Source organism: Natator depressus, chromosome 1, assembly GCF_965152275.1.
Source record: "Natator depressus isolate rNatDep1 chromosome 1, rNatDep2.hap1, whole genome shotgun sequence".
Classification (NCBI taxonomy): Eukaryota; Metazoa; Chordata; order Testudines; family Cheloniidae; genus Natator; species Natator depressus.
The window spans coordinates 168493209-168519698 of NC_134234.1; positions in this window are offsets into that span (position 1 = coordinate 168493209).

Below are 26490 nucleotides of genomic sequence, written 5' to 3' on the forward strand. Positions count from 1 at the left end.
GGGGCCATGTCGTACTCCTCCTCACAATAAATCATGCTGCCACATATTTGCCAAAATCCTGGAAGCTTCTATTCCACACACTGCCCCTCTTGGTCTCCTTGTTTGTCTCTGGCATTCTGCTGTATCCAACATCCACTTAAAAGTATTGGTCAACTTTGGTGCCTCCAATTTAATCCACCAAAACTTTAAGGGGCATTGGATCCCTATCCTCCACAGGGACTTCCATGAGCTTGTTGAAGCTATTGACAGGTAACCCATTTCTTCAGGCCCCCTCACACATCAAAAAGCCCCCTTGGAGGTCATTATCCTTAGCAGATAATCTTACAATTTGGGGTTATCCTTGCTCCTTGTTCACTGATTGTTCTTGGATATCCCTGGCTTATCACTCATGGCCACCAAATCCATTGGTGATAATGGTCTTTAGTCTTCTGTTCCACATGGTGCCAATGAGCATGCCTTCCCAACTCCAGTCAAGGACCAATGTAGCTCTGCAGGGTGCTACATCCTTGAAGGAATCCAGAATTGCAAAACACAGGTTAATGAGCAGTGACTGAAATTCTGGTCAAATACCAGCAATATGCCAAGGCATTAGACAAAGAGAAGGCAGTAATGCTGCTAACTTATTGCCTCATGATATCCTCCAACTGGGAACAAAAGTTCCTTTCAGGTGCATTTACACCCTGTGGCGGTTCAATGACAGGACAGAACACAGCTTTTAGCAAGCAAGCAGGCTGGTCTCTGCTAACGGGCTTCTCCCTGTCAGCTTTCCACCTTCTCCTTTATTCTCTCTCTCCCCCCGCGCATTACATTCTCCAACAGATAAAAGGAATACACTGGCTTTGTTTAACATTCTTATTTACCAGTTTCTATCTACTGCATTCCTTGCTCTCGGGCCTTGAGCCCAGTCCTGAGAGGCTTCCCACGATTCATGTCATCTTGGCGAGATTCCAAGGTTGATGCCCTTGGATGGAGCAGTGTGTGCACTACTCCTACACAACACTCCGGGTGTGCCCTGGATGTTGCCAAGCGCATAAACCTTTATGAATCCTACAACACCCTATCTGAACCTGAGCTGCAGGCCCTCTGGGAGTATCATAAAGAAAATTTGAGGAAGGGGTTCATCCACCCTTTGACTTCCCCAGGGGTACTTCTCATCTTTGTGGCTAAGAAAGATGGCTCCCTCTGACCTTATGTTGATTACTGAGACCTAAACATGATAGCTATCTGTAATAGCTACTCACTTCACTCATAAACTCCTGGAAAGACTCCATTCAATCTGGGTCTTCATGAAGCTAGACTTACATGGATCATACAGCATGGTCAGAATCTGGCAAGGGGATGAATGGAAGATGACATTTTGAACCCAGTATGGCCATTTTGAATACTTGGTCAAATTGTTTGGCTTATACAATGCTCCACTACCTTCCGACATTTTACGAACACCATATTCAGACATATCCTCAACCAATTTGTGATCATCTACTTTGAAAAAAATGAGACTATTGTCTGAGAATCCTGCTCCATGACCACCATGTGTGCACTTTTCTTGATCGGATTTGCCAAAATCACCTGTACACAAAACCTGAGAAACATGAATTTGATATGGCTCCCTTGGAGTTTCTGAAATATGTCATCTCCTTCGTGGCACTTGCTATGGATCCCTGCAAGGTTGCCACTATTAGCCAGTGGTAGGCACCCTCAAATGTACACAGGATACAGAAGTTCCTCAGGTTTGCAAATTTTTACTGGAGATTCATCAAAGTCTTCTCCAACCTGGTTGCTCCTCTAATGATGCTCTTCAAAAAGGGGACTAAGTTCATCTAGTCCACTGACATGTAGGCGGCATTTGACCTTTGGCATTTGAAAAAGGCATTCATTTCCGTCCCCACTTTGACCCATCCGAACCACAAAAAGACATTTATAGTCAAGACCAACATGCTAAACTTTGCAATAGGTGTAGTCCTCTCACAATCCACATGTCCCCACCAGCTGCTCCATCCCTGAGCCTTCTTCTCTCAGAAACTGACCCACACAGAGAAAAATTATGATGTATAGAACTGTCATGGAGCAAGTGCACCCTGTCCCCTGTTTGGGCAGGATGAAGGCAATTATTTCCCCATAGCCACATCTTTACAACTACCCGTAAAGATGAGGCTTTTACCATTAGGCCTTGGGGTAGCATGGCCTATTGGTAAAAGTCAATATGGCCGCTCTCTCTCAGGGTTGTGTGGCCCGATGGCCATGGTCAGGGTGATGGCATCTCTGGGCTCCTATGTCTGTGTGGCTCCCAGAAGCTCCATAACTCTTTGGGCATCTGCAGCAGCTGGGACGGTTGCCTGGGTCTCAGCGTCTCTGGCTTCTGCCATTTGCGGCTTGCAGCATATGTTCTTCCTCTTCAGCAGTCAGCCCTGAATGAGCTGAGATGTTCCCTTTTATACTTGGTCTCTAGCCAGAGCATGCCCAACATGGGGCATGGCCTCATCAGCCCAGAGAGTAGAATTAACCCTCGCAGTACCAGTGCAGGGCAAGCGTGCCATGTCATAGGGACACAGAGCTCCTTGCCATCAGGGCCACTTTCAAGGAATGGTGTCACCTTCTTGACAGGGCCCATGCCCCTGTCCAAGTCTGGACAGATAACAAGAATTTGGAACATCAATAGACAACACAATGACTCAACCAATGTCTGATTCATTGGACCATTTTCCTCTCTATTTGAGTTTTTATAATTACATCCCATCCAGGAACTAAGAACAGGAAGCAGAAGACTTGTCCTGAAAGAAGTACTGTGAATTAAAGCAGGAAGTTCTCACCACCAACCTTAAACCTTCCCACTTTGTCTATAGAACCATCTGTGGTCATCTGACTGCCCCATCCATTCTTTGCTCCCAGGTGATCCATTTGCAGCCACAATCTGCAGGTCTCTAGGAATCACTAGTATTCACCAGATCCAATCCTCCTTCACAGGGATTGTTTCTACATTCCAAAGGGCAGCTCTTGGCTTCAGGTGATAAGGTTGCACCATGACTCACCCATGGCAGGAGATTTTGGCCATTTTATAACATGGAAACTGATTGCTAGGTAATTCTGGTGGTCAACCCTATGAAATGATGTTAAAAACTGTTAGGCTGTGCAACCTCTGTGTCTTCATGAAGAAACTACAAGCCAAACAGGTGGGACTCCTTCAGCCCCTCCCCACACCTCCACATCTGTGGTACACACTCTGCATAGACCTCATTGTGAATTTATCATGATTGGAAGGGCATTCCATTATCCCCATGTGGTGGACCTTCTGACAAAGATGGTTTATTTTATTCCCTGCTGCATCATTGCCTCTGGCCTAGAAACTACACAAGTCTTCTTGGAGTGTGTCTTCAGGTATCAAGGTATGCTGACATACATCATTTTAGACAGTTGTCCCCAAATTGTTTCTTGGTTCTGGCAGGAATTTTTCCACCTTTTTGGCACCAAGCCCCTCCCCTCGACAACCCACCATCCAGACAAATGACCAAACTGAAAGAGTTAATCAGATCTTGGAGCAGTACCGCTACTGTTTTCTGAATTTCCATCAGGATGATTGGCTTCCGCTGTTGTGTTTGGCCGAGTTCACATACAACAACTTGACCCATGTTTCAACTCAACTGACTCCATTTTTTGCAAATTTCAGTTTTCACCCCCGGTTTCATCAGGACCTACCAAAAGGCTCTGTTGTCCTGGCAGCCCACAGATCCGGTTTTGCACCTTCAACAAATACACCAGGAACAAAAAGAGCACTTACTTGTCGCTAAAGAGTCTTATAAGCATTATGCCAAACAAAAGCGACAAGCCGCCTCTTCCTTTATCATAGGAATAAAGTTTGGATCTTGACCCAGAATTTGAGAATGGACCACCCTTCCACCAACCTTGACCACCAATATCTGGGTCCTTTTTGGATCATCATACAGATATACCCAATGGCCTTCAAGCTTCAACATCTACAATCCCTCAAGATTCACCCATCTTTCATGTTTCCCTGCTTAAGCCATTTATCTACAACCCTTTGTCTTACTGAGTAGACCCACCTTTACCTCCCCCCCACCCCCTGCAAGCCCATAGTAATAGTCCAGGGAGAGGAGAAATATGAAGTCCACCAAGTCCTCAATTCCTGACGGTTCAGGGAAAGCTCCATTATCTGACAGACTGGAAGGGGTATGGGCCAGAGGAGCAATCCTGGGAACCAGAAGATAATGTTCATGCTCCCAGCTTCCTGTGGAGATTTCACCAAAATATCTTGACAATCCTGAGCTGAAGGCTCCTGGGAGGAGCCCACAAGAGGGCAGTATTGTCAGGAATTCAGCTAGTTTTCGTCTCAATTACCTGGCAAACAAATAAGCTTTCACTAAGTGACTGTGCTCCTTCACTGGACAGAACAGCATTTATGCCTTGTAGCAACAGTAGCACAGGGACCACTCAATATTTTCTATGCCTGCAGCTGCACCAGACCTGCTTCTTGTACCTGTCCTTGCTCCACCTCATGCCTGTTCCTGCTCCAGCCCTAGTTTCTACCTTCCTCCAAACCCGCTAATTCTTGACTCTGGCCATTGGCTTATCTCCTGACCACAGCTCCAGTTTTGCCTTCCGGCTTTGCTCTGACCACTAGGCCTGACTCCTGTGCTGACCACTAGGTTGCACCACCTACACACTAGTGTGTGACATATAGCACCTAGGATAGTGGGGTCCTGGTCCATGATGGGGACTCATATGGCTGTACAAATAATGAATAATAACCAATTCCTTCTCCATACTCTGAGATCCCCTCTTTTCCAAGACTGATTCATTACAAGAGTTGAGTGAATAATGGATTTTTCAGTTCACTTATATTCAAAATGTTACAGTATAAGATTATTTTCCTTCCATACTTAAACTACCTAAGGAAATAAAAAATTCCAGATCTGAAAGAGATGATATGGCATGATGTCAGTCATTGGTCAAAATATAGAACTTCACCAGGTAATTTCAGCTGATGTAATTTGTTTCTTGTTTAGTTGGCTATTAGGCAAGTGTTAAAGAAGAAAATTCATCAGTCTGTGATTTCTTACTGAAGAATCAAGAATTTGTATTTAAAAACTTCTTTAATATTGGAGAAATTTAGCAAAACAAACTATAATTACAACCATGAAGAAGTCCGTAAATGACATCTACAGGGTGAGTTCAGCAGAATCTAAAGGTAGTACAAACTACATTTTAATTTCTTTAAACCTTACCAGTGATGCATTTGATCTTCATTCTATTAATATACACACAAATAATTCTTAAGTCTCACTCATTGGCAGCGGTGCTGAAACAATTTGTACAGTGGAGGTGCTGAGAGCCATTGAACCAAACAGTATACCTGGTCTATGATGGAAACCACTTCAAGCTAGGGGGTCTGGCAGCACCTATGCTCTAGTTCCAGCACCTATGCTCATGATTTGTAACAATTTCAAACTCAAAGAGGAACAATATGTCCATCCTACTCCTGAACTACATTTCCCAGGATACCATAGGGCTAGAGTTCAGATTCACATCCTCTTCCAAGCAATAAAATATCCAGCTTCTAGGCGTGTATTTCTGTTACAGACAGGTATTTCCTGCTGTATGGAGGACACCCAGTGAGGGCAAAACCTCTCAATGGCAATCCTGTGGCATAATCCAATACATAGACTCAGCTTTAATGCCACCATCATAAGTTATTGTTTTGACAGTAAATTGGATTCTCCCATAACATTTCTCACAATATTTAATTTTTGCAGAGATGCATTTATTTGTAACTCCCTTAGTAATCAACTACAAAATTGTAAGTTTTCTTTTTAAACACTTCTCCTTCCCAATATGCTGTCTGTGTTAGGGTCAAAATCTGCCTGTTTTGGCTAATCCTGGGTCACAAGAAAAGGAGAAAAATAAATTATAGTGTGCGTGTATGCACACAGACATTCTACCTCACAACCCAGTACTAACATAGCTTGTGTTTCCTGTACAGTTTAGCTCTGACCCAGTCCAGGCAACAATTGGAAACTTTCAATATAAAGAGCTAAATTGTGACTTGTAGGCACACACTTATATTGGAAGCAATGTGGAACTATATCATTCCAGTGGGAGCATTGGAGGTATTCTGCCTACAAGAGTATGGCTCATTCTTTAAACACTGTACATTTTACTCCAGCTGTGGGGGTAATGGAGGTGGGAAGGGAACCTAAACATTTTAATTGTCTTTGTCATAGGGTTTTAATTTTATATTCCATGTTTTTAATACTTACTTTCTTTTGAAACTAGAAAAGGAGTACTTGTGGCACCTTAGAGACTAACCAATTTGTTTGAGCATAAGCTTTCGTGAGCTACAGCTCACTTCATTGGATGCATACTGTGAAAAATACAGAAGATGTTTTTATACACACAGACCATGAAAAAATTGGTGTTTATCACTTTTGAAACTGTACGTTCCTCAACACATTGATGTGTCTCCTGGGCATTAACACCTGGAATGATTACTTGTGAAAATGAAAATGGAGGGGGGCGGGGAGAGGGAAGATTTCCATAACATAATGTCATATTGTTTTTTTTAAAAAACTTTTGACATGATATCTGACACTTCTGGTGAGTAATCCAGCCTGTAAATAACAGTGGGACATTGAGCACTATGAAGAGGGTAATCTGTTCATGAATTCAAGGTGATCCTGCATTGTTTCTTTGGCAGTGAAGGACAAATGGTTAACTTCTGTCTCTCTCTTTCTCTTTTTTTATAGTTATTAATGGCCACAATAGCATTAGTGTTCACAGATGAGGCTGAAAGGTTAATGCAGTCACATCTGAAAAAATAGGCTTAGTGTAAACTGAGCATGAAAAATATTTCTGCAATGAACCGATTCCACAAACTCCTTTCATAAAACCATACATCAGAATGTAGACATTAACTTCTATACCAAATTAGCATGAACCATGTTCTACACAAACTAATTGATAAATTTTACTTTAATTGACATCCAGATAACAGAGAGAGCATTGCTGGAAATTGTTGGCAGACTCCTATCCAAATGACCTTCAGTGTAAGACAGAGGTACTCCAAATATGATGTGAATTTATTACTGTCTTCAGCACTTACTCAAAGAGACATAGTGAACAATGAAGTCAAAAGAAATAAGACTATCCATCATCCCCACATGGCAGGTGGGGAAATGACTGATGTAACCGTACTTCAGTGGTTCCATATTCTGCAAATAGGTAAATGTGGAGATGATACAAAATTAAAAGAATGGGTTATTGGGTTAAAAAACAGGCAAGTGACTGATTTTTTTTCTTCAAGATTCATAATCATATTCCAATGTATGTCTTCCAATTATGGGACCTGATCCTGCTAATACTTATGCATATGCTTAGCTTTACCCATAAGTTGACCCACTGAGTTAAATTGGAAGATTCAAGTGTGCAAAGCTAAACATGTGTAGCAGTGTTCGTTGAATCTGGACCTTAGTTTGCAGGCAGAAATTTTCCAATGGCTGTCTGTGCCACACAAATTAGAGCAGTAGGAAAGCACAGTGAATGAGTAAAGCATGTTCCTTCTTACCCATGAAAATTGATTCAGGTTGTGCAATTTTCAGTTCTTGTTACAAACTTTGCCATGAAAAGAGAGCATTGGGATTAAAATAAAGGCTTTGCTGAGGTAGCGAAGTATAGAATCAGAATGCTTCACCTTCTTAAATATTCTAGACTCTCCTTTTTCCTCAGCTGAGTCTGCTTATCTTAAAGGGGTTGATCTTTATCCAACTTTTGTCCATACTCTTCTTTCAGAGTAGTTTCACTTTTGACTAACCGAGCATTCTCTGGCTCACTTGCTGACTGCTGCTACGTTTTCATCAACAGCTCATGTGGGGAATTTTCCTAAAGTTTTGAAAGAATTCATTGCTTAGCTATGCATGTGTTTTCATTTTAAGAGGATTATACAAGGAGCCTAAGAAAATTCATGCACTAGTTAACATTGCTTATCACAAGTGGGTAGCAAGTCAGCATCAATTTATTCATATTTACAACTCAGTCAACCATCTGCAGGAAAGGCCTATGCAGGAAATTTCTGCTTCATCTTAAAGGGTACATCCTGAATTCAGAAGCAAGTACCCAATTTCATCTGAATCTCTCTGGTCCATCTCTCCTCATCACTACTACTATTTTAATTCTTTGTATGTACTTTTCTCTTTTCACTCTTTAAAGTCTATTTGGCAGTACATTGTTTATTGTGTTGGGGCAGATTCTGCAATCATTATTTATTTGAAGTAACTCTCACATTGGTAGTACCTTTTTACTTCTAGGGGCTTTTCAGTAAGTACCACTCAACATGAGTAAGAGTTGCAGAATCTGGCTCATAGCTAATAAACAAAATCAACTAACCAGAACCAAAAAGTGTGTTTTTTCTAAGGAGTTTGTATTCCACTATTAAAATTGTGCTTATTTATTATGGCAATTGATGATAGATAAACACTGAACATAGAGAAAAGGTAAATATTTACTTATATCAGTAAAAGTCTAAACATGGGCCTATTCTGTTGATATTAAAAAATAGGAAAATAATATTGCAAATATTATTAACAAGCTGGTTTGACTTGCAGTAATTTAAATACCTCTAATTTAAATACCAGTAATTTAAATACCTCTAGAGAATGTCAGGTCACCTACCTGTACTGCTAGTTACATGAATGAGACTCTCCATGTGTATTGAGCAATAGTTGGTTAAGCTATAGAAACTCTGATTGTTGCCCAAACTACATCAGACTAATTAAATGTCAGACTTCTACCACTGCATTCTCTTTAACATGGTTTAAGGAGTTTCTGGCTATCGTAAAATAACAGGTATCTTCTTTCTGACTCATCTCTAGATAAAAGAGCTTTCTTTAAAACCTCTTAAATACAAACATTCTCTTTAAATATAGACATCTGGTAGCAGCATATGCATATGAAAGATACAGAGCAGACAAGCCTGAATGTTGCCTCAGGGCTCTTTAGTCACATATTAGGGTGTCACTTTCAAAAGCACTTCAGGAAGTTAAACTCTCAAATTCCACTGCATTTAAGGAGTGGGGTACCTCGCTCCTTTAAACCCCTTTTAAAATCATAGCATTAATGTGGCATAATGGCAAAATCTTAACAAGATTCAAATATGAAAGTCTGTGCTCTGTTAACACTTCCTCCCTGGGTTAGTAGTTGCTTCTCTTCTCATGTTCACATGTAGATGAAGGCTCTTCCTGGAAATAGCAGGCACTCTTGTCTGAGCCTGGTCAAGAACAGTTTGGGGTCTGTACTGCCAGGAAGTGGCATCTTTCATATGAAATAGTGCAGTCCTGGAGTCATGTAATTAAAGTTCTCCTGGCATTTTTCATAAGAATGGGTGTGCCCTGGCCAAATTCCAACTTATGATATAGTATTATCCCTTCCTAAAATTCCTCTGCATTTTCAATGGAATAATGTATTCTGCTTCACTTAATATCATATCTGCCTTATTATAGAGCAGCTCGGGGCTATTAATCTGATGCCATGCTGCTTTACTTATATGTCTGAATTTCAGTGATGGGTGAAATGATTGCTGTATAATATGTAGAAGCCATTTCATGGACAAGTACTTTAGGTTATTTGAACCTCTTTTGCTTTCAGAAGTACTTACTGGCCCTTCTGTGGCACTGCCCTGGAGGGAAAATTTCAGCATTCCACATACCCTTGACATTCAGACCAGCTCCTGATCCTCACTTTTTTCTGAGAGGACAGAGACCCATTTCCTTCCAGATCACCAGTGAGTAATGTCTCCAGCTTAAGCTTTGAAAATCCAATAATTCTTAGGTTAAATAAAACCTATATTTATTTCGATAATAAAGACGAGAAGACCAAACAAAAACAAAAACAAAAAAAACCCCGAAACCCCACACCTTTTAAACTCACAAGCTTAACATGGCATTTATGATAAAATCCTGGAAGCTGGCACTTAAAAATAAGTTGTATAGAAAAGTAGACTTAAAAAAAAAAAAGTCTTTTTTTCCCAGCTACCATAATGGACAACTCTTCCCTCTATCTGTCTTTGCAACGTTTGGAAAATGACATTTCACAGAGTACAGCCCAGTTCATTGCATAGCTCCCTAGCTTCTGAAGTAAAGGTTTCTCAGATTAATGTGCATGCATTATTTGGCAGACCCCATGTGTCCTTCACTTGCCAGTTTGCCCAAATACTCCACTCTGATCACAGAGTCCCATGGCAGGCAGCATAGTCGAGTGGATAGAGTCTTGGACTAGGAGTTGAGTGATATGGGGCTCTATGCCTGGCTTTGCAGCTGACCAGTTGTGTGACCTCGGTAAATCACTTCATCTTTCTGTTTCCTTTCTCACCCTTTGTGCGTCTTGTCTATTTAGACTGTAAGCTGGTTGGGACAGGGACTGTGTCTATGCATTTATACAGTGCCCTGATATCAGTTGCAATTTCTAGGTCCTACCTTAATCCAAGTAACAAAGAAGAACAACAACAAAGTGACCAATAACAGCACTTTGCTGTTGCAAACAATTCGAACCCATAGCAATAATTTTAATGTTGCAATACAACTTTTCTTTCCATAAATGCATATACTTTGAGTGCTTCCCAAAAATTGATACCTAAGCACAACTGGTAGCTCTGCCATAGTTTAGAGAGGACTTGTGTGCTACATCCTCCAAAAACAAGATGGCAAATTTGAAAAAAAATTGTTGTGTATATTAATACACATTTGAGTAAACCAGTCTAATACTACTCTGTGCACATTCCAATAGAGCATAATTGAGATCACCTAATTGATCATAATGGTCTTTGTTATTTGGTTCAGAACAGCAGCAAATGCCTTCCTATTGCTAGCCCTTGTTCTAATTTTTTAAAGTACTATGGTACCCAAGCTTATCATTAGACTTGGGAACCCCACTTGGGTGACTAACATTGTGATCTCCAAGATTTGTTCAGTCGGTTCACTCTGCATCCTAGCTTCAATAGATTTCTGAGCAAATGCTTTAAAGGGACAGACAACACATCTACAATATTACAGGTTATCTCTTAGAACAAGTTGTATAGGTTTGGAAAAGATCATAAATCTACAAGCAAGAAATATAGGAGCCTAAGTCCAACATGTTAGTGCCACTGAGATCCTGAAAACTCCTGCTTAGCTGTCACATAGCTCTGTCAATGCTTAAAATTCTGAGGTGCCTAAATTTCTGCCAGTATGCATGAATAATGCTGCCTCAGTCTAGGTGCCCAGGCACTTATCTCACACCTAAGCCCCAGCAGGATCCTCAAAATAGGCGTCCCCCTGCCTGTCTCACCTGCGGGGTATGATCTGGCAGGCATGAACAGTGCACACCTAACTCCACACAAAACAGCCGGAGGAGGAAGTGGCGGTATTGTGGGCCACTTTCAGTTTCTTGTGTTGAAGCTGTTCCACTGTGCCAAATAATTACATATGCATTGGGCCAGAGACCATGTGAGAATGACTCTGTAGCCCAGTGGCTAGGGCACCCCCCTGGGAGGTAAGAGACCTAGATTCCCTACTCCAATAACTCTTTATTCATACACAGTGGAACAGCTACCTCAGAATATCCCAAAGTGGCTAGGTCACTCTCGTGGGAGGAGGGGGAGATGTGAATTCAAATCACTCCACATCAGGCAGAGGAGGGAATTTAAACAAGTCTCCCACATCCCAGGTGAGTGCTCTAAACACTGGGCTGAAAGTTATAAGGAGAGCTTATAATGCCACCTTCTTGGTTTTTTTTTGTTTTTTGTGCAAGAAAGGACTTAGGTGCCTAACACCAAGAGAGGCTGTGAATCCTGAGTAGAGATAGGTGCCTCTCTCTTGCCCAGACTTAGATGGATTATTCCCTTTGAACAGTGGGGTTTAGGCCTACTGGCCAGATTAGGCAGCTCCTTGCTTCTGATGCTGGCTGTGGTGAATCCCCTTCTTAGGTGCCTAACTCTCTCTATGCATTGTAAGGGGACCCTAACTCAGGGCTGTGGATTCCCCTGGGTGAAAAGGTGCCTTAATATTGGGTGCTGCAATGCTGAGTTTTGCAATGCCTAAATTCCTTTGTGGCTATATTCCAAGAGACATGAAAGTAATGTTTCAGTGATAACATATTTGATTATTTTAGCATATCTAGCCAAGATTTTAATAAAACATTTGCATGATTGGGGCTTAAAGATTTACAAATATTCAGTCTAATTCTTGATATTCTGGTCTTATTGACTAGTACAGGTTTTAGACTAGGGCCCTGGGGCACATCTGTTTTCCTGTAGACATTTCCATTGGATTTGTTTGATAAATACTCTGGACCCTTTAAAGATGTCATGTATAAAGGTGAGCTCAAAAATGTAGACCATGTATATATTCAAAATTGAACTTTAAATTGTATAAACACTGATTTAGTTAAATTATCCACGCTATGTCTTTCATCAATCTTAATTCAGTGTAGACCTTTTTATATCAATTTAGCTTGCCACTTTTTTTTAATGTGGCTTGCACTGGCTTAACTAAATTGGCTTCAAATCACACCTTTAGTTAAACTTCTGCAACTTTGGTTAGAGAGGCCTGAGTCAGAATTTTGCCAAGTGGCTTGCTTTCTCTGTTGTGAATATACATTTGGATCATTTGCTTTTTGTTATGAATGTCATGAATTATTTTAACTGCTGTTTCTCTGGCAGGATCATTTTAAATGAGACAGCATGCTTAATATGAGTGTAACTGAGACACAGTTTATAAAGTAAAAGATAATTGAAAGCTTTCAGAAACACCTCTTCTATTTTCACTTGATATACCGTGGCTATTGGAGGTAAAATTGTGTTTTATTAACTTTCATAGCATGATTATGTTATCTAAGCTAGCTCTACAGTTGACAAACTGGAAGTGATACAATTTTGATAAATATACAGTTCATTTTTCAAATACTGTGACCTGGCAACTTTCCAAATAAGTACATTGATTTTTGAAAAATCACATCCTTAGCTTGAAAGAAACATTGGTACGTTTTGAAGCACTGAGGTGGGGATTTCAAACTGTTGTCATCTATACATCCAATGTCCATCTCAAACCCCAAGATTACTACTGCAGCTTAATGGATTCCATGCCTGCTACAAGCACATCCAGCAGAACATTTCATGATAGGGGAAAGCAGAGAAAACCCATTCTTTCCTTGGAGCACCCCCCTTTATTGCTAGCGAAAGATACAGATACAATTTCTCCAGAGTGCCAGTCTGATTTCACTTCAGCCATCAATTTGGTGAACTGAAACCGATAAATTCAACGTCAAGGTGATTCAGATATATAAGGTATGATTTTTGAAAGTGTCTAAGTCACAATCAATATCAGTAGGACTTAGGCCATGTCTAAACTACAAACTTTGGTCAATACAAGTGATGTCTGTGTGAAGTCGCCACAGTTAATATATTGCTCAGATGCATGTTTACTTAGTTGCTTGCATCAGTGCTGCACATACTCATGACGAGTGTTTGTGTCAATGCAAAGGGCAGAGCATCATATGTAGGTATCCCAGTATGCCACGCACTGCCATCCAAAGCAATGCCTTTTGGGAAATTTTCTCAGTGTGTTCTGGAATAGAAATGACTTGCCCAGGGATCTCTCGGCATACAGGGTCAAGTTACCAGCATGCAGTTTTCTCCATCCTATAATGACACCTATATCCCATAATTTTCACACCTGTTTTTAAAAAAAATCCACAAACCCACCTGGCACATTTCAATGTCCACCATCTCTGACAGAAACACAGATCCTCCATAACTCTGTGCTATTCTCGTGAATGTTACAAATACAGGATGCATGATTCTCCTGTATTTGCAGGACCACAGGAAGTACAGCAATAATAGGGTATCTGACAGTGTCTGCAAGGACAGTTCGCTGAAGGACATAGTGGGGGAAAAAAAACAATTCAGGGGTGTCAGTGGTGTTCACACAGCAGCTGCAGATGATGGAGCACCACTTTTGGGCCGGAGAAAAACACACTGACTGATGGGTCGCATAGTAATACAGGCTTGGGATGATGAGCAGTGTCTCCATAACTTCCATATGTGAAAAGCCACCATGTTCCTGGATCTGTGTGCTGAGTTCGCCCCAGCCCTCCACTTTGGGACTCCAGACTGAGAGGTGCATTGACAGTGGAGAAGTGAGTGGCGATCTCACTCTGAAAGCTTGCAATGCCAGATTGTTTCTGGTAGTGGGAAATCATTTTGGTATTGGAAAATCCGCAGTTGAGGCTGTTGCCGTGCAGGGTCATAAATCACCACTTGCTATACAGTGATTCTCTGCCCTGTGCAATATATAGTGGATTGATTTGCATCAATGAGGTTCCCAAACTTCAGTGGGACAATAGACAGCATGCATATCCCTATTTTGGCACCAGCCCACCTTGCCATGGAGTATATCAACAGAAAGGGCTAATTGTTTATGATTATGCAAGCACAGGTGGATCACAGGGTCTGTTCACTGACATTAATGTGGGCTAGTCAGGCAAGGTTCCATCTTTAAAAACACAAGACTGTTCAGAAAGCTTCAAGCAGGGACATTCTTTCCTGACTGGTGATATTGAAATGTCACTAGTTTAGCTATCCCTTGGTCCCCTGGCTCATGAAACTGTACACTGGCCATCTCAAAGCACCAAGGAAGGATTCAGTTGCTGACTTGGGAAGTGCAGAAAGATTGTTGATTGCATGTTCGGTAGACTGAAGGGAAGCTGGCACTGATTACTTACTAGACTGGAACTCAGTAAGAAAAATATGCCAATAGTTATAGCTACCTGTTGTATATGATAAAATATCTGTGAGGCAAAGGGGTAAAAAAAAAAAAGCTATCACCAGGGTGAAGGTGGAACAGCTCTCGGTTGACTCTAAACAGCAGACACAAAGTCCAGTGTAAGAGCTCTATGTGGAGCTATGTGGCTGAGGGAACCTTTGCAAGAACAATGTAATAATCATACAAAGTAATGTTTTTTGCTTGTCTGTTCTCTGGGCATGGTGCTTTGGGTGCTGCTAGAAATTGTGTAGTGCTCTCTGTACATTTATAAGTATAACTAGGTGTTTTTTTTTTGAAGCTATGAATTATGTAGTGCTTGCTGTATATTCACAAGTACCAAGTGTGAACCAAGAAATGTAATTTTATTCTCCAAAAAATAGAAATATATGGAATGGCAACAACAGTGCAGAAAAACAATGTAATACAAACTTTTAATCTAAATTAAAGGAGTGTGACTTTGAGACTCGAAAGGCAGCAAACATTTCTGTAATTCATTGTGACTACACATGAACCACCAATGACTCTCACAGGTCAGTGTATGTGAAGCTGTGGTTTTCCTTGCTGTCCCTTGGCATGGAGTGGTAGGCGTAAGGATGCAGCCCATGGTGCCATGTGGTATGTTGGGCAGCTATGGGGAGCAGTGACAGTGGAATTCTTCAAGGACTACAAAGGGAGGGTTGCCTGGGATTTTTGGACTTCTAGGTCAACCAGAGTCAGCAGCATTTGTGTTTTTCTGTCTGAGAAGACCGATTATGTCCTGGTGCATCTCCCGCTCCTTGTCCTTCTGTGACTCCTGAACCTTTCTCCTGTCTTCTCTTTCTTTCTCCATGCTATTGGTCATACTGGCCCTTTGTTCACATTGATGCAGCGCTGACTTTCAGGATCTTTCTGAACATGTCCTCCATCATCCTCTTCTTTCTCCTCATCATCATACCCCACCCCACACACACACCTAACTAAACAGGGTAATGAAAAGCAGGTGCCAACTCTCCCTCGAGTTGCAGTACATCTTCCTCTTTCATGTGAGTAAAACAATGAAAAGTTTGTACCTGTGTTTTGTTAACTTGAGGATGGGACCGGCACCATTTTTTAAATGTAAATGTTCTAAGGAAAAATATATCCACACGCTTACGCAGAGTCCCTTCCCCTTCATTGGGCTCATCCATCCTCATCTGGTAGGACTGGCTAGACTGTGGCAGATAGGTCAAATAGGTCCTGGCTCCCCCTCCCCCTGCATTCTCCTTCTCCTCCTTGTTTTCGTCATTCTCCTTGCTGTTCATGGCAGGGGTCTCTTTTTGTCTTGGGCTCCTCTGAGGTATCCAGATTGGTCTGCAGGGTACTGGAGGAGTTTCCATCAAGTGGTTCCATTGTTGGCCTCCCTAACCTAGTGGTATGTCTTGCAAATTTCCTTCATTCTCATGCGGCACTGCTGCTGATCCCTGTTGCCTGTAACTCCCATGAAATCTGCTCATAGATGTCCACATTTCTACAGCTACTCCATAGTTATGCTTGCATAGCCTCTTCTCCCCACAGGCCGTGGAGATCCAATACTTCCTGTCTACTCCAGGCTGGAGTTTGTCTAGTGCATGGAGCCAGCATGGGTGTTTGGGCAGTTGCACACAATAAGGATGAGCTCCTCAGTGTGCATGCCAAGGGGGGCAAACAGGAAAAGGCATTGCAAAAACACGCAGTGAGTTTTAATTTGGGAGGTGGCTTCCAGTATTTGTGCCCTCTGGGCAGTGGAGTTTAAAATTGTAACCAGAGCAATCATTGTCACAGGAAATGAGTCATTGTGGGACAGTTGCTGGAGGACTGTTAGGCTTGACACAGGTTATGCACTTGCCATGCATCGACCTCAGTAGGTTGACCATGGCTTCACACCGTTTGAGGAAGTGGTTTTACTGTTTCACTATCAACAGGTCATTTACGTCAGCTGGAGACAAATAGGTTGATGAAATGTGACTTATGGTGACCTAACTTTGTCATGTGAACCAGGTGTTGGTCTTCTTATACACTTATGCTCTTTTCTGAAAATGTTACCCATGTTCTCAATTCAGCACGGTATTTAAGTTATGACTAATCCCCATGAGGAACATAGAAACATAAGAACTGCATCCGACCCACGATCCCTCTAGCCCAGTATCTGACAGGGGCTGTGCCAGATGATTCAGAGAAATATGTAAGAACCCTGCAGTAAACAGATGTGGGTAATCACGCCACCCCTCTTCAGTTCTCATGCTGATCTTTGAGAGTTAGAGATTGGCTTACATCCTGAAATCAATGGACTACTTCTGCTCAGATTTGTGTGTGTGTTTACGTAACCTGCTAAACTGCGGGCTGCATAACCCTGTTTTACCTTGAACCTCAAATTGACTAGTGAGTTGCTCCTGCTTTACCCTTACACCCAATGTTGTTGCTTCAATACGTGCAAGCAGATCAGTAGAAAAAAACCCCAACAAACCTAAATATCATTATTTAATATGTCAGAATACAACATGTTTCTATCAGAATACAGAGCCAGCTTCTCAGCGTGGGTAGATCAGCATTGCTCTATTGAAGTCAATGGAGCAGCGCTCTTTATATGAGCTGAGGATTGGCCCCATCACTTCTATACAGTTGTTGACTTTAAAAAAGAAACATTTATCTTATGGTAATATAAATATTTTGCCACACCATTCATTAAAAGAATAGGAAATATCATGCTAAAAATAAGTATTGCAGGAGAATGACGGCTTTCTTTTTGCAGTTATCAACAGTGGTGTTTTTAAATCCAGTTTGATAAAAGGGAATGTGAACAGTTGAAATCTAACCAAAACTTTGAAAAACACTGAATCAGACACAAATGCAGCACATCACATCCCATGCACCATTAACATGCAGCAAATACTGGTGTTTTATAGCCTGTGCATTTGCATATGACCGTTGAACTCTAGCATGCCAAGAGTCTGTCTTATGATATTTAGAATCTTGACTTTAGCATTACAGTACATTAAACAAACACTAGCAGAAAAATGATAGCTGTTATAAAGCTTTTGATCAACTGTTCAGCTTTATGTTCTTGGGACACTTACGGAAAATTGCTTCTAATCTCCCTCTCACGGAAGAAAAATAAAAACCTTCAGAGATATGGAAACACATCAGCATTATTCTATTTTCTGTGCTTGGACAAAAAAAAATAGAAAAAAAGAGTTTAATTGAAAAGCAGTGATCTGTTTTACCATTTTTTTAAATAAACATGATCATTTGCATGAGTCTTATGATTAGGAATAAAATGTTTGCTTTCATGTGTTGTCCCTATTTGACCTCATTTAAATAACTTGAAATGCTTCTAGGCTAACAAAAAACTGTGTGTGTGTGCGGGGAGAGGGAGAGAGTTGTTTAGATAATTTTTGGCATGTTGCATCATGGGGGATGTAATGACTCCATGATGCAGAAATATAGACTAATATATTTACAATGTGTTAGAAATAATTTTAAAAATCAAGTCAAGGTCTGAATATTTTTTTAGCTCACCTCTAAGCATCATCTATTTAATAACAGCTTTTGTCTTTTTGTTCTAACACTTACAGAAATTAAAAGTGGAGAAAGTTTGGATGTATAACTTGTATTTCTGTCGGTCATTTTACTTAAATACTCTGAATAAATCTGGTGTGTTTGTTAGGTACAAAAGATATGGCTGAATCTAATATATTAAATGAATCCAAGGTTTGTAAAAGAAAAATCTTAATTCAGTAATAAGAAGCCTCTTTGTCATAGGCAAAGATAGCACTCTGGAAGCCTTAAGTATCTTCCACTAAATTAGTGAATCACATTTAAACTGTCGTTTTTGTCTTACATTTGTAATATAATTGTCGTCTTCTAATTTCTATCTATAATGTAATTGATTGATGGTTTCCAAGGTACACTGTGGCTTATTGACCACGATTTCCGTAGTGCACAAATAAATCTTTATTTTTCTTCCTTTGCTGAAAAGCTCAAGACTGAAAATCAAGATGAGATGTAAATGCTTTAATTAAAATTCTCCAAGTATGCCATAATGAAAGCTTACTGAAGACAAAAATGAAAACAATGGACAAACTGTCCTATTAAAAGGATTGTCAGAGAAACATGTCACCTAAAGGCTTTTTAAGAAATGTGTAATCCTTTTGAAAACAGCTGTTTTGCTGAACTGTTATATGATGCTAGGACTTCCATTTTATTCAAATTCATTAAAATGCAAATAAGTTTTCCAATAAAATGAGGTAGTGTATGACCAATGTAATGGAAGCCCAGTGAGTGAAGGCCAAGTTGTAAAATGGTATTGCTGAAACGGTGATTGCAGAGAGAGATGGGCTGACCCGGTTTGAAAATGCTGACATTAGATCAAATTTTGATGAACCTGGAGGGGTAGTAAATTACTGGTAGTTTTTTTTTTGTTTTGTTTTTACTTTTTGCAGCCAATAAGCTTCATAGCACAGCTCATTTACTGAAGCAAATATGTACATTACTATCATGGAAATGAAGGGACTGTACATCCCAAGTAGAGTTAAAAATGCTGCACCCAGTCCATTCGTATACCTACTTCACTGGTCATAGCTTACATTTATTTAAGGATGCTTTACCACAACCTCAAATATGTCAGTACACAGTCTTTCTTAACTTTTATCATTGTATGATGAAAATACACTCATTTTTATTTAAAATCTCCAGTATTACAAATAAAACATAAGGGGTAAAATTCTGGCCCTATTGAAACCAAGGGTTAATTCTCCATGACTTCAGTGAAGCCAGGATTTCACTCCAGAATTATAGCATAAATTACTTCATAAAAGATACCTCCAAACATGGAAGTACAACACACACATCGTTTGTGTATTTTCCTAATCCACAAACTCCAGTCCTGAATAAGGAAAGCATCCCTATTCAGGACAGCACTTAAGCACATGCTTAACTTTAAGCAGATGCTTAATCCTTATGGGCCTGAAGCATTCCCTTACATTTAAGCATGTACTTAAGAGTTTTGCTGAATTGAGGCCTAAATATGCAATTTCTTGTAATGAAGGGCTAGCATGTACTGCCAGTCCATAGCTGCTCTAATTGAGTAGTCTGGGAAACCCTAGCTTTTCCCTTCCAACTGGAATTTTTAAGATGGACTTTGACAGACAATAATTTGCAATCTAGAAATACACCCCCATGCAGAGGGTAGGGTTGCCAACCCCCTAGAATGGGCCTGGAGTCTCCAGGAATTAAAGATTAATCTTTAATTAAAGATTATGTCATGCAAATAAACCTCCAGGAATACATCCAACCAAAATTGGCAACCCTAGCAGAGGGTCACCACAAAGATTTAATTGGGACTGAAGAAATGTATAGGCCTGGTGCTGGCATGAATGAATGGGATGAATTCCACTTATAAAATATTCCTAGTACATTTAAAAATAAAATGAACAGTTTTGCATGTGTGTTTAAATATTTATTTTAAAGTTCTGTGCTATCACACCACAGCAAAAAGCTTTTTTACTGCAAAAAATGGTGTAATTTCTCTATGAAAACGATGAAATTTCACCTGGGATAAGTGTATTAAGACATTGTCTGCTATGAATATCTATATTCCCTGGTGGAAATGGTACAATATGTCTACTTTGAACAAATCCATGTCAAAAATAGTGAAGTTGAAATAGTTAATTTCACACAGCTCTAATGCTTTCATTACTTACACCCATGAATAACCAATCAGTTTTACACACATTTGACCATGCCACCTTATACCTGAATAGCTGCAATCAAAGTGTGTATATACTATATCTCTTTCTGGGGGAAAAAATCTAAAATAAATCTTTTCATGTTGCAGTTGTTGTACCAATAAATTAAAAACCAGCAGGATCTTATTAAAGGGAAAAAGGCAAAATACCACATTTATTGTGAATACAGAAAGAATCATAGTAAGCAGTTAGTTACAGCTGTAACATTCCATTCAATCTCATCTTTATTCACTCATTCATTCATACAAACACACACACACACACACACAGGTTCTGCAAGGTTGTTATCATAGTAAGCAGTTAGTTATAGCTATAACATTCCATTCAATCTCATATTTATTCACACATTCACACACACACACACACACACACACACACACACAGAGGTTCTGCAAGGTTGTCATCATAGTTACCAGCCTTAGAGTTGCTCATGCCAAGCCACTGGCCAGGTGGCCTGGACATGAGGAGGGAGCAGGGCCTTGTCAGATGCTCATCTGATGCTCCTGGAAGTTGGTTTGCAGAATCAGACCCCAAAGTTCTCACTTTTTAAGAGTCTATTTTTATAGGAATTTCTTCCTATGCCAGTCTATGGGAATTGCTTCATCATGCTGTTGCTGAATCAATCAGCAGATAGCACATTCCTGACGGCTCCAAGAAGTTATCTTGTTCTTTGGTTCTCCCATTCTTGAGGCTGTTGGGTGGATTCCAGTCTGCCCTCCGGGGGTCCTCTGGTTATTTCCACTTGACGCCTTCTTCAGCCGATGGACACTGGATTCTTAGGCTGGCACCTCCCTGATCATTCAGTTGTTATCCACACCAAGCATCCGTCCACATACATCCTCTATCTCTATTTTAATCACAATTGTTAATACAACAAAAGGGCGGGGAGTCTCTGGGTGCTGTTTCTGTTGTTAGAGTATTGCTTTGAGTCTCTGTGAATTGCTTTGAGAACAGATTCTGTCTTAGAATGTACTAACACAATTAGCAGCTTGCAAGTTTCACACATAGAGGGAGAGAAACAGTACCAAAACCCAAGAGACCTCTTAATTAGTAATACCCTGGAATTTAAACTATGGGGAATCAAACTCATTTGTGATTTTAATACAGAACTTCTTTAATATGATCCAACACAGTCAACGTGGTAAATTACAACTAGATTATAGATTTTTAGGTTCCTGAATCACAAAAGTATTTGAACCTTGAAAGGAAATAATATGAGTCAACAACTTTGCTTTATATGTATTTGAGAGGAACAGACCTAGGAATATTGGACAAAATCCTAGCCCCACTGAAGTTGGTGACAAATCTCATATTGACTACAGTGAATTAGGGAGTTTGCATATTGACTAGCAAATGTATATTCTCTTTGGAGAGGTCCTAGTTTGAGGAGTGAAATGGAACTTCAGGCCCCCTCGCTGCTAGGCTTGCCAACTGGGGCTGGGGCCAAGGGGTTCGGAGTGTGGGAAGGGGCTTTGCATTGGGGCAGGGAGTTGGGTTGCGGGAGAGGGTGAGGGCTCCAACTGGGGGTGTGGGCTGTGGGATGGGGCCGGGGATGAGGGGCTTGGGGTGTAGGAGGGAGCTCTGGGCTGGGTCAGGGGGTTGAGGCGTGGGAGGGGTGCAGGCTCTGGGAGGGGTCTCAGGACTGGGGAAGGGGGTTGGGGTGCAGGAAGGCGTGAGGGCTCTGGCTAGGGGTACGGGCTCTGGGTACGCAGAAACACCTGACTGCGCCTCCACCTAGGGCCGCAGGGACATGTCAATAGCTTCCGGGAGCCTGCCTGCCTTAGCCCCGCTGACCGGACTTTTAACAGTCTGGTCAGCCATGCTGACTGGAGCCTCCAGGGTCCCTTTTCAGCCAGGCATTCCTGTCGAAAACCAGATGCCTGGCAACCCTACTTCCTTCCTATCTGCACAAGAATGGATTTTACCCAAACTGCTCAAGACCTTCTTCCTTCCCCACTGTAAGGAAAGATATATTTAATACATCAGGATCTAAATTCTGGTGCCTTCACTCAGTTTTCAATCAAGTCAATGGCAGCTATGCTGAGTAAAGATTGACTAAAAATTGAGAAATACTATAGAAGATTATCTTTTATATTGTGATAACACTTAGAAATTCCAATCAGTATTATTGTCCCATAGTGCTTGTTGTTATACAAACATATATTCCCTGACTGCATGTGTTTTATTGTTCCTCATTTAACATTTGAACAATTCTATCTAGCTGCTTATTTCACATACTGTATTTTTTATCTTTGAGCTGAGCTATACCACCCTCATTTTTATTCTCTGTTTGGAATATACTTGTACGTACTCTGAAATGGCATGTCAGCCATTTATGGTCTTAGTTTTCTTTCTAAATCCCTTAACACTGGTACATGGAAGTCACTGGGACTATTTCAAACCACAGGCCCTTATGGTCTCTTACAGTGACATCACTGGCAGGGTCCATAGGATGAAGAATTGACCTTTGATCATACACTAAATTAGTAAACAAGTCTTTCCTGTTGCAGAGCAAAGTCATAATCCAAATACATATACAATCACAGAGACAGGGCTGGAAACAATGGATGCTTCTTTTGTTAATGAAGTTTAACCTCAAAGAGATTGGGGTTAGAATCCCCATAGAAAGATCAATGTTATGCAGAAAGGAAAGGCAGGGGTGGCTGTTTGTTGCAACTCTCTTAACTGTGTGTTTGTATCTTTCCCTGCTTCTTAATCCCTCTGTGCTTATTCTTATCCATTTTACTATAATTTAATAGAAGTGAAAAGTGATTAATCCTGAATTAATATGTAAGCCACTGGTCAGATCGTGTTACTGTCCCCCTGCATTTGATCCACAGAAGGTTGGAGTCTTCTATAGTGCTACTTAGCCCGCTATAGCTGAAACTGTAGCCCCTTCATGCTTCTAAATCTCAGGGCCCTGGTTTAATCCCTGGTGTGTCAGCCAAAATGGTAGCCCTCACAAATACTTAATTTCACTCTGATCAGTAATTGCTCTAGACTTAATGAGCAAAACCCTATTTTCTGCTCTGTCCTACTCGGGACATCTGACATAGGAAACCCTGAGCAATAGCAGGACTGGAGTCAAGAGAGCATTAGGTTTGAGGACCAGCTAATATTCTGGCTACCATGCTATAAAGATAAAATAGAATATGATAGATCAAGATAAGCATGTGGACAAGTGCTTGCAGAGATGCAGCCTTAATTTGTAAAAGAGAATGAAGTTCCATGTGCAGATGCGGGGTGAGGGGAAGCAAAGAGGAAGGTGAAGGCAATAAACCAGCAGTTTTAAATTTTCCACTCCCATTAATGTGCTGTGCTGGTGAGTGTGACTCTTTCAACCACTTTTAAGTGATTTTCTAAGGTAAAAGCTGAACTGGAAAACCATATTCCAAATTATTTTCTTCTTTATAAAAAAGTGATTTAATATTGCTTACTGGTGACAAACTTCTGCTGAAATGGCATTAGGGTTACAGAGAGGGAAAGGTCCTTACAGTCCGGATAATTTGATAAAAAGTATCAACAAATCTCCTACAAATAGAAGTTAGTCATAATACTTTCCCCATTTTCTCATTATTCCTATAGGAAGTTGTCATAAATATAAAGGGAAGGGTAACCACCTTTCTGTATACAGGGCTATAAAATCCCTCCTGGCCAGAGGAAACATCCTGTTACCTGTAAAGGGTTAAGAAGCTCAGCTAACCTAGCTGGCACCTGACCCAAAGGAACAATAAGAGAACAAGATATTTTCAAATCGGGGGGGGGGGGGGGGGGGGGCTTTTGTTTGTGCTCTTTGTTTACATGTTTGTTCTCTCTTAGGACTGAGAGAGGCCAGACAGAAATCCATCTTCTCCAACCCATCTTAATCCAAGTCTCCAATATTGCAACCAGTATAGGTAAGCCAGGCAAGGTGGATTAGTTTATCTTTTGTTTTATGTGAATTTTCCCTGTGTTAAGAGGGAGGTTTATTCCTGTTTTCTGTAACTTTAAGGTTTAAGGGGGATCCTCTGTGTTTTGAAGCTGAATACCCTGTAAAGTATTTTCCATCCTGATTTTACAGAGGTGATTCTTTTACCTTTTCTTTAAATAAAATTCTTCTTTTAAGAACCTGATTAATTTTTCATTGTTCTTAAGATCCAAGGGTTTGGGTCTGTGTTCACCTGTACAAATTGGTGAGGATTATTATCAAGCCTTCTCCAGGAAAGGGGGTGAAGGGCTTGGGGGGATATTTTGGGGAAAGACATCTCCAAGTGGTCTCTTTCCCTGTTCTTTGTTTAAAACACTTGGTGGTGGCAGTATACTGTTCAAGGACAAGGCAAAGTTTGTATCTAGGGGAAGTTTTTAACCTAAGCTGGTAAGAATAACCTTAGGGGGTCTTTCATGTGGGTCCCCACATCTGTACCCTAGAGTTCAGTGTGGGGAAGGAACCTTGACAGAAGTACTTCTCACAGTAGAATGACACATTACATACACTCCCCTAAACAGCTTTTTATAAAGCTTATAAAAATGCAGTGTAAAACTAATGAGCCATCTTTTAATAGCTTGAAGTCCTTAATAGGGTGAGTATTAGTAAGATATTGGTGAACTTCTTGAGTCGTTGAAGGCTCTCTGCCTAATGCATTGAAAGTTTGAGTCAATAGCCTGCTAATGCACAGCCTGTTTGATATCTTCTTGCCTATCGTCCCTGCCCCACTGATTATTCTAGAATGAACAGTCTAGTTTCAAATAACTCATGTGGAAACTTCTCTCCCTTTCCTTCTGAAGCTCTTCTGCAGTCCTACTAACCTCACTGTTGGGATTTTTTTCCTTATTGTACAACCTAAATCAGTCCTTGCCTTTCTTGTAATGGAACTACTCCATTCATGTCATGATACTGCATCTAATACAGCCCTTCTTAAGAAACTTTTCACCCTTCTTATATCTGATGCTCGGTATCTCTGCTATGTCTAAATCAAGTCAAACAGAAATTACATCTGAGTTCTGATCAGAGAGATCTGGCAATTTTGCTACTCTTCCCTGTCAGATATCTATTAAATTGTATGCAGCTTAAAAACTCCCTCTTTGACCAACAGTGCCTGGTTCTCTACTTGGTTGACATTGTTCAAGCACCAGGTGCAGATGTTTGATAAGTGTCATACTGTAAGCCTATATAATCATCACTCTCTTGTAAAGTGCTGATCTCAGACAGCTGGAGGAGGGAATTAAAAAAAACAACTAAACTAAAAGATTGTGTTAGAGTAGAATAGAGGAACAAATAATCTTAATTACCTTTTACTTAGCAGTACTTCATAAAACATTTGTTTCTCTTCTAGAAAGCATATATAGGCAAAGACTTTAAAAAATGTACCTTAAAGTTACCTGGTACCGAAAAGGTAATGACATTTTCAATGCTAAGCATCCATTGGAATCAATATGAATTTAGATGTCTAACTTTAGGCACCCATTTTTAAAAAAAATTGTGGTATTTAGACCGAAACTAAATGACCCATAGTCACAACTCAAAATGGAGATTTTCTCATGATTTTTTACAAAAAGTATGACTCCAAAATAATAATGTTTTTGTCAGCCAAAATAGTGCAACTTCATGTTCTGTGCTTACCTGGCAGGGTAAAAAAAACCACTTTTTCTACCCACACTAAGGTTGAATAATACCTTGCTCTGTGAATACATAATAATCTTATTTTCATCAATGGAAGTACTTGTGGGAACAGTTACTACTCAATATGAGTAAGAATATGAGAATCTGGATCAGAATTTATTAAGTCCTAGCCAATGATCTTAGAAAAAGTTGTGTAATATTGTTTACCGCAAAGAACAGTGGAGTCAATAGTAGCCATACCATAGTGTTATAATTGGAGCACTAGTGATAAGTTATAGTTAAAGCACTTCCATTACAGCCTTGTGTTTTCCATCACTCATAACTTTCTGAATGTTTCACCTATTGGGTT